This window comes from Corvus moneduloides, chromosome 4 (genome assembly GCF_009650955.1).
Source record: "Corvus moneduloides isolate bCorMon1 chromosome 4, bCorMon1.pri, whole genome shotgun sequence".
Lineage (NCBI taxonomy): Eukaryota > Metazoa > Chordata > Aves > Passeriformes > Corvidae > Corvus > Corvus moneduloides.
In genome coordinates, this window is record NC_045479.1 from 214,542 (window position 1) to 227,159 (window position 12,618).

The following is a 12,618-nucleotide window of genomic DNA, read 5'->3' on the forward strand; positions in this document are numbered from 1 at the left end:
CCCAGAGAAAGTCCACACAAACTTCTGGCTCTCTGACACTGCCTCTCTTTTGAAAACAGGCACCTGAATAGACAGTTGAAAACTATCTGGTATCCTGCTAACTCCAAAACTTTTCTGATTTCATCTTTCTAAAAAAACCCAAATCAACACTGACAATATTCCATAACACTCAATCCTTTTTAGCAATATTTTTCATTTGTCCAAAAACCAACTTAGATTTTTCAGGTACGGGAATCTGTAAAAGAAATTTTCAAATCTGTGTTCTTAAAGGCAGACTGAAATAAGGCCCCAAATTAGATTAAAAGGGCAAGGTATATGTACAGATTATTTCTCTGATATGAAAACAGCATATTACAATTTATTTGTCAATAGTTATTTGCTAATGAATGTTTTATTCCTGATGTTTGACTGACAAACTACTCCATAACCAGCATCCTGGACTATAAACTTTCCTGGCCATATGTTTCCTCCCCACCTTTATCACTTGACAATATCCAAAGCCTTCAGAGAGTGCAAAGCTTAGTTCCCAAAAAACAACTTCTGCACAAGCCTCACACACGCCTTTCATTGCAGCTGGGCTTCTCCCCTGCATGTGATCCCTAATTTTTTCCTCAGCTCCCAAATGCCCATCTTGCCTTTGTTGCTGCCTCCTGTCCCTGTTTCCTGCAGCCAAGGCAGATGTGTCATGACTAATTCCCTAGTCACACACCAGAAGAGTCAGAAGAAGAAAGTTAAGTCAGCAGCACTGGATTTTTTTTCCTTTCTCTTGTGCAAGCAGAAATAGGTATAATGATATGTTTTTAAATGGTTATAAAGAGATCAGTTTTATGTATAAACCTCTTTGAAACTAACAAGAATTACACAAACTGGTTTAAATAGAATGCCAGATGACCTCAAGAATCATCAAACAAAATTTCAGCTGAAATGACTGAAAACAAAAAAATCCGAACAGCTTCAACAGCATTGAAATGTCTCATAATATATGCCATGTCTTTTTAAAGTCTTTGTTTTGGCAAAAAACCCCCCAGAAATATTCTTGATAAATTGAAAGGTTTTGTTGACATTTTTAATATGCAATGTTTGGTCTCCTCATTTGCTGCAAGGTTCTTGCAAAACTTCCTGCACGTGGTATTAGAATGGAGCTGGTTTGAAAACTGAAGTCTGTCTGGGTCTTCATGGCTTCTTTGCTCTGCAGATCTGCTCCTACTGCATGGTGCTATTTGCTAATGGAGACAGAGCCACTGGCTTCCAAACAAGACATCAATTCAACCCCCACCTACAAAACAAAACCCAATTATTTCATAACTTACTGCATTTGGCATTCTTTCCTGTAGAAACAGCCAAGACACAGCTGAGTGTAGAAGGCCAGCCAAGACCAAGGAGCTTGGCAGAAATTCATTGTCTGCCTGTATTTCTTCATGTGGGCCTCTCCCTCCATCACTATCAGACCTATGACTGTTCCCCAAAATAAGCTTTACCATCCTCTCTTCTCAAGGAGTAGCAGGACAACCTGCAGATTATCAGATACAGGAGCTGGCTCTATCCTACCAAGCTTATTCTGTTTCCATCAGGACACTGTCACTGAGGGGGTAAAAACAAATTAAAAAGAAATCTCAAGCTTAATACTTTAAATATTCACCTAAGTGCTCAGACCCCCAGTACCCAAACATTGTTCTAATATCCCTAATCACTTTTGAATGGTCCTAAGACCAACAGCAGGCTTTCAGTCCCCATAATTTGGGCTATTCACTGGGCATTGTAGGCTCAAACTTCCTTCCACATTAAAGGGGTGTTGAGCAAATGGCTTTATGTTGTAGGGTCTTTGCACCTTGGCTGAGGAAAGGCCAGAGACACATTCACTGTCACTCCTGAGTACTATGTCCTTTCCCACTTAGAACTAGTCCACAAATTTTACTTCAGAGGGCAAATAGTTGTGGTTATTCTCAACCTGCACTTTCCAGCAAATTTACCATTCTTAGAAAAAACCCACGCAGCTCAGGGTGAACACATTAAAATTCCTCAGTCTCAGAGGGCCAGAGACTGTCTCTGAATATTCATTTGCTATCATTGCCACAACATGTTTGCAATTCTTCTGGATAAATCTCCCCAAATAGGCAATAAAGTAACAAGAAGTGAACAGCAGACCCATGAGAGCGGTGCATGGGAGGGACTCCATGCAGGAGGGACAGCTGCATTTGTCACCCTACTGCTAACTGTCCTTCAGGAACATCATCACCTCAGGAAACCCATGCCTCATTCCACTGATCTGGATGGCAGTGCTGGTAGGCATCCTGCCCAGTTCAGCAGACAGACATTATACAGGTGGCCAGGAGCCCATGGAGAAACATAAAACATGCTGATTATGGCTGGGCTGATGGTCTAACAGCCAAAAAGCTGCTGCCCATCTTGAGCACCTCATGAGGGGACATATTAGAAACAAATGAAAATTTCTGTTCCCTATTTGTAAAAATGGGAGCGCTCTCCAGCATTCTGACACTTTATAGGCTGGATAGAAGCTGAGAAATCTGAGGACAAATGCTGTGCATAAGCAAGTTTCTAGAGATGGTGCTGGAAGCTCAAGTGTGTTTTCCTTTAACTCCCAATCCAGACAGGGAGTCCTGCAGGCTTTGAAGGTACCAGATTGTTGGGGCCCTCCCCCCTGCCATGTAGTCCTGGGAGAGGGGCCCTGGGGCATGAGACACAGGGTTTCCCTAGCCCCTGGTCAGCCTCGTTCCCCATTGGTTGTTTTGTGTTCCCCTGCGTGGGCAAGGACCCTCGGGTCCCGTGACTGAGCAGTTCCTTGGCAGACCTCCGGCCATGCGGCTGGAGAAATAAACATCTCTCTGAAACATTTATCAAGAATCGGTCCATATATATTTCTTTCCACAGGCCTCGTTGTCTGATACATCACGTTGCAGTATCCGCACTGTAACACCATACCACACCCATCCCAGCAGGCAGCATGAAGGCTACTCCATGCTTGACAGAGAGACCAGGAAGGCTTTTCCCCTCAAGCTTTGTAGTCCCCACAATGCACGACAATGTTTGTCTCCTGCTTGTCCTGGCATAGACACCGCCAGCCTGGTGCAGCCCTTGCATCCACATGGACACAAATGCTTTCACTTGTGCCAATTCTCACCCAGGATGAGGAACTGCTGCTTCCTGGTTAGTGCTGGCATCTACTGAGCTTTCAGTCCTTTCAGTGGCACAGCCCAGAAACTATGCAGCTCCACCACACACACAGAGAGCTTCCAAAGAAACGCACCAAATGACCTAGCCCTTTGCACAAGAGTGCATCTTGGGCAATGTTATCTCCCCAACGCAGCTTGGAGCAAGAAACAGCTGAATTGCTTTCAGGCTCCTCCCCTGACCTTCTGCAGCCAAGCTCACACAAATGTGTGGTGGGTTGCTAGCACTGGGATAAAACTGGAGCTGGAATCTTCCAAGCCCTGAGCGCTTGCTGCCTGCACGAAGGGGCTGCCCTCCCCCCCCCCCGACACTGGCCAGACAAGTCAGGACCTGTCCCTGCCATGCGCTCTGAATCCCCTTTGTTCTAAGTGTGGGTAAAACTGAAAGTAACTCAGACTCCACCGAAACAGAGTCCAATTGGCTGGTTATCCCGGGTCCACCCCTAGTTCTTCCCTTTCCCTTCCCCCGAATAAAAGAGGAGCCGAGCGGGCTCCGCCCCCCCTTGGTTGGCTCTCCTTCGGTTGACCGCTGCTTCTGTCTCTTTCTCGGGAAGGGAGGAATAAGACGAACAGGACTGAAGCACAAGCTAGAGCTGTATTTCTGCCTCTTTGCTTCTGCTCTTGATAGTAGCTTTGCAGCTATCACTTGCCGCGTTTTGGAGCTACTGAAGTGCCAGATCGCCCGTGCAGTCTCTCTAGGCAGCTCGGGGCTTTCTAAAGCACTGAACTATGAGCCTGGCCGGCTAAGTGTGCTGTGAGAATATCTACACTGAGCACCACCTGGAGACTCCATGAGCAGCTTGGGAATTTGCAGTGATGTGTTCCAGCAGCTCCATGGCGGCTCCACAGCCCAGAGAGGCACGAGTGACTGAACCCTGGTGAAAACAGATCACAGCAGGTCCAGCCCAGACACTTTTACTTCCACTGCACTCATCAGTGGACGGTGAACAACTCAAATCATCAGCACCACATTTTTCTGTTAGGTTCCTAGGAAAGATCAACTTAAAACCAGCAACTTTCAGCAGCATATGGAGGCAGAGCTGCACAGATACCAGAGAAATAATTTCCTTGCTACCAGCTGGAGAATTCCCTCAAATGCTCTGCTCCACTTTTTCAGAGAGAAAGATTCATCCAAGAGAAAACTGCCATGGCACATTGTCATGACAGAACAATCAAAGACTTAAGAGCATTAAGTGTTTCGGGTTTTGTTTTTAATCTGTTTTTAATGTTCTTATTGATGTTCTTTAGCAGATATTCAGGGACAGGGCTTCTCTCCGGTACTGAGAGACAGTTCTCAGTAACCACAAGGAATTTGCCGCAGTGACATTGAGCTAACCCTCTTGTGGATAATTATGGCAGCATTCTCTTGCATCTTGGTTTCTCTTTGATCTCCCCAGAGAGTCACTATCTCATGTGTGTGACAATATCCCAGGCACTGACTGTGTTGGCATCTGCAAAGTCACAAGTTCAGCATTCTGGATTAATTGGGAGTTGACTTACCAGAGAAGAAAAATAGAATAATGAGAGGAACAGCTCAAATGCCAAAGAAATAGTGTATTATTTTAAAATTACGATAGATAGACCTCAAGGGAATAGAGCAGAAGGTGTAAAGACTTATGTTTGTCATGTCCCTATGACAAACAATAAGCTCACAAAAATGATTTAGATAATTTGATGTCAGCATTAGCCAAGAATGATTTAGCAATTTGTTGAAGCTGTTGGACTCTGCTTACAGCTGGGGTCATAACCAGTCAGCTTGCAAACACACATCTGAGCCTCCTCTGCTGTGACAGAGGGGTTGTATTGCGCTCATTTCTCGGAGTGCTTTTCAAACAGCAATGCCCTCCTCAGTGCCCTGTGCTCTCACTCATATCAGGCTCTTCTTATGATCTGTGTCATACATGAACTCCCTAATTAGCTTGGTCTTTGCATGTTAAGTGTTTTGATTAGTTAATTTTGGGTTATACAACTTTAATTGAGTGCTAATGTTCACCCATCAGTCCAGGTACAAATATCAAGTTCTGCTATTAGTGTTTTCACTTGTTCAAAGCAGTTTATCTGCACCAGTTCCAGTTAAAATCCCCTAGTTAAAAGTGTCCCAGTTAAAATTCCCTTTCCAACTTTAAAAAAAAAAAAAAAGTTGTTTTTCTCATGTTCTCTGTATACTTTTGCAAATGTTTTAAGATGTGTTGGATGTATTTTAATATTTATTTTAAGGGTTTCTACTTTGCTCAGAACCAGCTCCAAACCCCAGTTTCTAACAGCCAACAGCCAGTTTTAGACCTTTAGCCGTTGGTCTGTAAGTAAGCTCCACGGCAACCTGAATCTTAATAAGGACAAGTTACCACTCTTACTCCAGCTGCTACTACCCCCCTGACAACGACGAGCTATTGGTAGACAGAGATAATCTGTCAAAAGGGAAGCACCAATCACTTAGGACCAAAGGGGTGTGCCATGGGCGGTCTGTGGGCGGACTGGGGTGGAGCAAGGGTACTATAAAATAGTAAGTCAGCTTCAGAGCAGGGGCGGACCACTGCAGATTTAGCTGTAGTGGGTGCCAGTACTGGGCACTTAAGCCTTACTCCTATTTAGGAGCCTTCAATAATTTTTCTCTGACTTTTGGGTTAGCTAAAAGTCAGCCCAGCATTGCAAGTTTTCCACCGGAGGCCCAGTGCTGTCTAAACCCAAAGATCTCTAATCCCTGCGTTCCTGGAAATACCTCTTGAGCCACTAGGATCCCAAATTTTGATATTTTCCTGATTTTTATAATTTTTCAATTTTTCCGTTTTAATTATCTTAATTTTTCTAAGAGTTGTCTCGTTCCTCACAATCTGCCCCTCTGGGGCTTATGCAGACAATCTTACTGACACACAGACTGTGTCTCAACAAATTGTTTTCATGTGCTCATTCCCCATGTGGGCACTTCTGGCATGCATTAGGTGCAAGGGAAACTTTCTACTTGTCTACACAGGGAGCCAGAATTGAGGACTTACAGCACTATAAATGGACCCCCTTTCTTACTTTATCCCAGCTTTCCCAACTACACAAGCCACTGCTTACTCACCTTACGGACAGTTACCTGACTTAAGAATCAATTATAATCCCATTAAAGTCAGTGGCACAGCCAACTCTGATACCCAGTGCTCTGTCTAACCTCATTTCAAACACCTTCAGCAGGAGGGATTCTCCCCAGTTCTCACTGGGGGTCCCTCGACAGGCACCATGGTCACCCAGCTGAGAGTTCGTGGCATGGGTGAGGTGATGCTATTCCAATATTTTCTTTCCGCTTTGCCCTTCTTCCCTGCTGGCTCTTTATGGACCAGATCCTCGGTCCTCTCAGGGAGTGACTGACTCCCAGACTCACTCCAGCTCATCCCTTCTGTTCATCCTTCAGCCTGCTGAGACCCCACACTGCTGCTTCTTATGGACAGGGGCTTCCAACTTCAAACAGCCTGTTCTTCTCTGTCCTCTCTGATACCAATAATTAAAGACAAATTTGCCTCATTCTCCTTTTTATAAACCTTTTGAATGGTGTTTTCCAATGCAGGGATTCTGGGTACTTCCACCATCATCTCTCAATACCCAAAAGAAGGAAAAAACACTCTTTCCAGTGATTTTCTGGGCCAATCTGTTTCTTAATGACACACTGTCCTTAGCACATGACCTTCAGAATAATTTGATGCATTCAGAAAGTCCAGTTACACATGGCAGAAGGAAGTTTTAATCCCCATGAAGAGGTAGACTCCTTTTCTGACTGAATTAAGTATTTATTAGAGCTTTTTTGAAATCTCCACCCATTACTGCTCTTACTCTGTGGCCCTGGAAATACTATATACATTGCGAAGGGAAAGCTGACAGTTTTTCAATAGAACATAGAGCTATCCTGTACAGCAAAGCAGTGAAACATTAAAATCGGTGTTCACTGGTATTTTGGGACTGTGTGTGATCTTTATTCTGCCAACTCAAATTAGAATGTGCTTTTAATAGCTACTCTTTCCAAAACCAGCAGAGCTAAACATCAATTCTTTCTGTTATCTGACAGCTTGGATCTTAGCTTTCAGAAGATGAGCTGCTCATCTTAGTTTGACTCTTCGAAAATTGTGGCTGCTGTAGTCATACAAAAGTGGAAATAATATTAAAGGATAGGCAGAACAGCATGGATGCAAATTACTTGCATTGTTAAAATGGCTGCCTGGTATTTCTAAGTCTTCTGAATAGTTCCAAACTCTTACAGCTGGAAGTCAGCAGGGTGGGAAAGTAGGATGAAATGAAATCAGCTAGGAAAAACCCAAAACAACACAAAGTCTAATATCTTTGGCATTTGATTTCACTGGACTGCATGGACAGAGAGAGCTGAGAAGAAACATAACCAGAACACACATGTCCTCAGGTTTTAATGGAAAAAGAATCACAGCAAAGCCTGGACAGAGACTTTAGGAGATTTACCTTGGATTAAGATGGTATCCCTAATACTGTCTGCTGTGTCTTTGGGACAGCAACCGAACAGGAACAGAACAGAGAAGCATCTCCTGCACACCTGGATCTTTCACTCAAATACATTCCAGACACAGGTCCCTGTGGATCACTGCCCACAGAAGCACTGCAGAAACACAAGGCTAATAACATTATGCCTTCCTGATTGTGCTGGCCTCCTGTGCTTTGTAACCCAAGTGTAAAACCTACCAAATGATTGCAGTTATTGAAAGACCTATTCATAGCTGAGAACACTTTTGCTGAGTCTTGAGTTTTCTCTTTATTGTCATGACATCCTTCACACATTAATAATTTGCAAATATCAGTGAAGGTGACATTCAACTGCATCCTCTCTTCAGCCTCTTAGAGCTCTCTCTCAAAAAAAAACAAACCTGGAAAGAGAGAGGAAAACAGCAATGTTTGAATGTGTATTCTTTTAAAAGGTGCTCTGTGCTACAAAAAATATAGACTGACTGAAATTATTTAAAACAGTAAATGCTTCAACAGGGATTATGGCAAGAACTGTAACTAGGACGGGCTCTCTTTTAAGTATATAAGCACCCTTTTTAAACTTTAGTACATGAATCATTGGTGTTCTCTGAGATCAACACAGCTGCAGCACAGATCCCTATTAAACGCTGTCAACTAAAAGCTTGGTAAGAAAATCAGATGTTCAGAGCCCATAGGAATATGTGGTGAATATAAAATATTTAAAATCAGGTAAAATAAATTCACATAACTCTAAAATACATAAAAGAAGATCTATTTTTTTCTGTAAGCTGTTTCCACTGGGCAACCTGACCTGCATTCCTAAGGGAACAAGCACTGCAATTGATCAAGGTACTAGTGGCCACCTGAGTATAAACAGAGGCGGTGACAAATTGCTCTGGATCCAAACATGAGGCTCAAATGATAGAAAAAAGAGAGAAACAAACAGCAGTTCAACAGCCAAGGAAGTTTCTTCCAGTCCTTGGCACATAAAATCTCAGGCCATTAGTAAAATTCCTGGAAATAAGCCAGGAGGATCCAAACAAGCCCAAGGACTGCAGCTGTAGATCTTCAGAACAAAAATACTTTCCTTCCATCTCAGCCTAGCAATTTCCCTAGCAATCTCAGTCCTGTTCAGTCATGCCTGGAAGCATTAGATGCTCCCTAAGGCTTCCAGCAGGGTCCAAGGTGTGTTGATTGCTGCACACTGGGTCTTTGAAAGTCTTCCTTCCCTTCTGCAACTCACACACAGACCCCTGAGGAAGACTAAGAACAAAACCAGTATATTTTCAACTGCACATCCAGTATTTTCAGCTCAGATTTCCTGATACAGGTGTAGTTTGTCAATGCAGTAACCCCAGTGAATCTTACTTCCAAATATTTGCCCAATCTGTTATCCTCTGCATCCTCCTAACCAATTACTTTACCCATACTTTCCCTCTTACTTCATGATTGCCTCAATCCCTTTGTCAAGAGCCTCTTAAAAATTCAAGTATACTCTGCCTACTGGATACCCCACATGCACCTCATCAAAGAACCTCCAAAGTTTTACAAGAGCGCATACATTTTCCAGGTGTTCACTAATATTATCTTCTACTATAGTCTCCACCAAATCAGCTGGAAGAGATCTCAGGCTTACAGATACACTTGAGCTATTTTTAATTTGGACTATTTTTAAACACTGATCCCATTTCTAACACCCTCCAGTCTTCAAGTACCAAGGCAGTTTCAGTGAGGAAGTACACACACTAGTCTTCTTTCATGGGCGAGCCCAGTTCTGCCTATAAATTCACATCCATCCTGTATCTATACCATAAATTCACTTACAATTATCTCAGTCTCAGTCTGATGAGCCTCCCCATGGGCACAGGGGATGATCTCAGTGTCTTCCACAGTGAACAAAGATGCAAACAATTAATACAGCCTCCCTTTTATAGCCTGTTTTTTAAGCTGGCCATCAACTAACCACACACACACAGCAGGTGGGGGTGGGTGTTTTCTGCTTCTTTTTGGCTTATGCAGTTGCTGGAAAGAGGTTGTAGCACTACGCTTTCATTCCTTGGATTAGTTGTTCTTGGAAACTTTTTCTACCTGCCACATAGATAAAATATTTAATCAGCCAGAGCTTATTATAGATTCAATTTCCTTTGGAAACAGCTCCAGCTTTTGGTAGGATGTTTCTCTGTTTCCATTAATCTCCTTTTTCTCTGTCCTTTAGTAATGTCAACTTCCTGTTACCTTTTCTTAAGGCTTGACAGATACTCCTGGCACTTTGTCCAGTATAATACCCTTAGGAGAGTCCATTATGTTGGGTAGATCATCCAGATGAATTTTCTAAGATGCTTCTTGGTGTTTAAGGCTGAGAATGCTGCTTAAACTGCTTTTCAACACAGTCAAACTGCCAAGGTTTCCCCTCAATTCTTAGTACAGCCTGTACTCAATTTAAATTGCTATAGCTGCAACACTCTTGACCAAAATAATAGAATAGAATCAAAGTACAGATAGCTGAAATATGCTGGAGCTTTTTCTAATATCTCCAACTATTTTGATATCTGTGCAAGTTCTAGTTCCTACACCTTTTTCCCCCTCACTACCTTCAATTAAAGGAGACACAATGTAAAAGAAGTAAAAAGCGACCTTTTTTTTTTTAAGGTAGCAGGAAAGAAGTGCTATTTGCTAGGACAAAGGGATACTTTTGAAAGCCATTGAGTACTTTAGAGCCCTCTATGCACTGCCTGAGGAAAGTGGAGCAGAACATTCAATTTCCTGTTTCGCGTAGTTTCCAAATGCCAGTGAAGATTCAGTGGCAGAGATATTTATATTATTTAGGAGCAACTTGATAATTGTGGTTGGTGGTTTTCCCCTTATCACACATCTAAAGATGCTATGGCTCCTTTTTTTATATAATATGCCACAACTCAGATGTGGCCCCCCCCTTCTCACAATCTGAAATACCATGCCAAAATACCTTTCTCCCTTTGGCTCCCTATCTCAGGGAATGGTCAATCCCAATGAATTGTCAGAACTGGATGGAGCTTGACTGCAGAAGACAGCATTGGCACTTCTTTCAGATTCAGGCAGCACAATAATAAGCTCCTTTAATGTTCAGGGTATTCTGAATTACAGTAGAAATTCTATCAAAAAACTTCTGACAATCACATTAGTACTAAATAAGTTCCACATGCTTATGTGATTACAATAAACACCAAAGATACAAACACAGACTAAGCCATTATTTTAAAGTATTACAGACTAATCAAACAGGAACAAAAGCTACCATTAGTGCCTTGACTCCCCAAAGCAGCAGTAACATATTACCTAAAAAAATTTAGATGTGGACCTAAAATCCAGGCTGAGGGTATTTTTGAGGGAGGAGGGAGGTGTGGTCTGGGGTCTACAGCACAACTCAGACATAGGAAAAGAGAATGCTTTAAGGGCACCCATTAGAGAAGGCCAAGGTATTTTTCAGATGAGTCCAAATTGCAGGTTTGAAAGTAGCTATAAATGTCGAGTCCATCAGCAGCTCCAAAGAACCTGAGGTTGGCCATGAATTACTGGAACAGTCACAGCCATGAACACCCCCTTGAGGAATCAGTCACACAACCAGAAGACTTCCAAATACTGGAAGGACCATTCAGGGATGATGCCTGACAGACCCTTACATCCCCAGCAGCTCAGCACACATATTCCTAAAGCAGCAACTCAAACAGCACAAGTGGTGAAATCCAGCTCCATGTTTTTACAGACAGGGGCCAGGATAATTTGTCCGGTGATGTGCAACATTGGGAAGCTCTTGCTGAGGTTTTTATCCACATGCTTTACCCAGATAATGATTTGTAAAACAAATATAGTTTTTAACAAGAGACACATCTTTATCTGAATTTGTCTCAGGGCCAGAATTTCCCTTCCTTAATCTGCTACTCCAGCAAGCCACAGAGCGCAGTGCTGCTCTGCTTCACCAAGCTAGGCAGTAACCTTACACACTCCAGTATATCCAGCACTTTGCTTGGAATACCAAGTCCTTTTTAGACTGGTCTTACTTGTTCCAAAAATCAGACCATTTTTTCTACTTTCCCCCACAACTACATTTTTATGTTAAAAATTACCAACCTAAGAAGTGCTGTCAAATGTGACGAATCCTTTATTTTGAATATATTTTGACACAGAGTAGAAATACGATCATAAAGATCCTGTCTTGAGTCTTTAAATTGACACAGTTCTCCTGGTATCAGTGGATGTACACCAACTTTCATCAAATTAGGATATACCTCAGTCTTGGTGATATCATATGCCAGATACTTAAAGTTTCAGGGACCACCGGCACACTGCATTATTCAAGAAGTATGCTGTGAACATACAACTAAAGACAAATGACATCATCTGGATGCATAAGGCTATGGAGATGATTCATTCAGCATAATCATTTGTATTCCTGAACCAGGTTTAATGTACCAGGAAAAATGAGGGATAGCAGCAACTGTGCTGGAGCATGAAGTGAGAAAAATAAACGGAGCACTAATGCTCTGACAAAAACAGTTTTGTGTGTTGTGTTCCAGAAGCCATTCCCAGTTCCATTTCCAGCTTAATGGGCCTAGGAGCATGCAGTGAAAAGTGAAACAATTTGCATGAGGGCATGCTAGTGTGCCTAAGGAAAGCCAGTCAGTGGAAGCACTTCAGCCAGTACATGCCATCTCATTCCTAGCTTGTTTTTCCCAACGCCACCTCTGCATTCCCAAGTGCTGGAGCACCAGGTACACTGGAGGCAGATGATGACCTAGCTCAGCTGCAACCTCCCCAGGTCCCTTGGGTAAGCCCAGCAGCTGGATCTTTTTCAGCACAATCTAACTCCAATTGTTTGGGAACAGCTCGTTTTCATGTAGCAACACTTAGATTTCCCCAATAGTCAGAGAGCAAAGGATCACCTGGGTTTAGGATTTCTGCTAGGGCTGGGTTAGGGACAGGTGTTCTG

At 42.8% G+C, this 12,618-nt stretch overlaps 1 protein-coding gene across 2 annotated transcripts in view; it reads right to left on the reverse strand.

Moving 5' to 3' along the window:
- The window catches only part of ST8SIA1 (ST8 alpha-N-acetyl-neuraminide alpha-2,8-sialyltransferase 1), a 123,654-nt gene that overhangs the window by 17,693 nt on the left and 93,343 nt on the right, over window positions 1-12,618 (reverse strand). The gene's annotated exons all lie outside the window — the stretch shown is intronic.